Source organism: Phoca vitulina, unplaced genomic scaffold (assembly GCF_004348235.1).
Source record: "Phoca vitulina isolate PV1807 unplaced genomic scaffold, GSC_HSeal_1.0 scaffold13, whole genome shotgun sequence".
Lineage (NCBI taxonomy): Eukaryota > Metazoa > Chordata > Mammalia > Carnivora > Phocidae > Phoca > Phoca vitulina.
Genome location: NW_022589716.1, coordinates 35,320,116 through 35,322,339, shown reverse-complemented (window position 1 = coordinate 35,322,339; position 2,224 = coordinate 35,320,116).

The following is a 2,224-nucleotide window of genomic DNA, read 5'->3' as shown; positions in this document are numbered from 1 at the left end:
TTAAAGTGCACCTTGAACTCTGAATATTCACTTTTAAAACATCCGTCATCCACCCACTGAGCTCAGTGGAGTGGCTGCTTCACTTCTCCAGTGAGTACCCGATTTACAGATTCTCCTACCTTGAGCAAAGTGGGCAATATCCAAATTCAAAGGCTGTGTTTGCTCTCATGGAAGCCACTTGGAGAGTCTGCTGCCCTTGCTAATTCACTGCGCTAGGCAACTGCTTGTTCCATCTCTGTTCTTTTCCCAGCCAGAGTCATTGTTCCAACTTATTTGTATGACTTAATGCTTCTCCATACCCAGAAGCCTATTCCAGAGCTCACTCATTAGTCAAATCTGTTTTTTCACTAATCGATTATATTCTTTTGTGAAGTAGCTAATCTGAAGGAAAGTGAGTTAGCTAATTTGGAAAAAGCAAGTATTTAAATCTTGGTAATATAATGTTCTCATGAAAAGTGCTTCTCTAAATTAGAGTCAAGTTGCATATGTGAATAATGCAAGTGGTTGTGGAATTTTAGGAACGGGTCTTTATCCCCATGTCGCATCTCTCTAGAGTTTCCTCTCTCCTCAGGTGTTCCTTTTAAACAAGTGTGCTATATATAAACTACTTCATTCCTTGTTGAAAAAAAAGGAGTGTGAAATGACAGGACAATAGGTGTGTACGGGAGGGCAGATTGAGACATTCGAAGTAGGCGAAGAATGGGCGATACCAGTTGGGCAGTTGGATTTAGCTGTGTCTGTAATCATTACTCAGTGATAATTTTTATCACCATCTGCCTTGCTAATCACGTTTTAAAAACTAGGACCTTTATTCAACCTCTACAGATTGTTTTAAACTATTTGGTCTGTCTAACAATTGGTGAGAAATTACCAGAACCTTTCAGAAAAAATTTTTAATTCATTTACACAGACTTGAATGTTTAAATTACATGAACATATCATCACTTTTATTTTAGTCAGTTTTCTTCTCTTGTTTTGATCTGCTGTTTGACTTTTTGCCTTGCCAACCCAGATTCAACTGTCTTCAAAGATGTCTTTAGCTATCATTTAAAAAATCAGCTCTCTTTTCTTTGGATAATTCTGCAACCTGGAGAATTAAAACAACATTGTCTAGTTGTGCTGTTGACTCATGTGCAATCTTCAGAAAAATACATCATTTTCATGTGGCTGATTAAGTTTTGTAGCAAGGTTCTCATAAACATATGTTCTTTGGAGAGTAGCAATAATTCCGTCTGTTTTTCTTTCCTGTTCTTTGTAATACACAAGTAGAGGATGTACAGGGGATGTGAATTCCTAAAATTCTCTATACCTTTAAAAATGCATCTCATATGGCAAAGATTTTTGTTATCTTTGTTGAACAGTACAGTTTAGGAAAAGAAACTATAAATCTATAAAACTGATATCTATCGAATGTTTTCTGTGGATGCTGGGGTTTTTTTTTTTTTCCTTGTCCATCTGTTGCCATAAACTAACAAATGAGAAACAGAAATTATTATGAAAGCAGAGTAACAAAAGAGTGGTTCTCTCCAGTTTTGGAATAGGTTATACTACTTTGTATTCATCTTTATCTGAAGATGTCAAATATCAGTGGAAATCTCAATGCCTCTGTGAGGTAGATAATTTTGTTATCTTACAGAAAAGGATAATGCTATACTGAGAGGTAAATTAAGTCCTGGGTCACATCACCATAGCACAAAGTAAGATTTTAAAGATCAAATTCAAGGAACAGAAGTATGATTTGCAATCAAACCACATCAACAGAGATTCCCAGATTTTGACCCCAAAGCTATGTTTATTTGACATAAAGATAGGGAGGTCAACTGGCTAAAATTTGTCTCCATCTCTCCAGTTTTCCCTCCACTTAATCAAATAAAACATAAGCCTCCTCTTGCTCTCCCAAAAGTTTCATCTGTAAAACAGGGATGATAATACTAATACTTACCACGTAGAGTTGTTTTGAGGAAGAAATGAGAAAATGGAGATATCTTATTACAGACACTGGCACTTAGTAAGGTATCCAATAAACATTAACTGCTATTAACATTATGATCAGTTCATAAAGAAAATAAATGGAAGAAACCCCTGACTTGGGGCATGATAAAAAAATGTTTGCTTACTTCGCAAAAGAGAAAGTTTCTATTGTTTTTTCCAAAAGATTGGAAGGGATAAAATACTCTTTTGTATTCTATCATGTATTATTATCTATCTAGCATCTATGTATCTA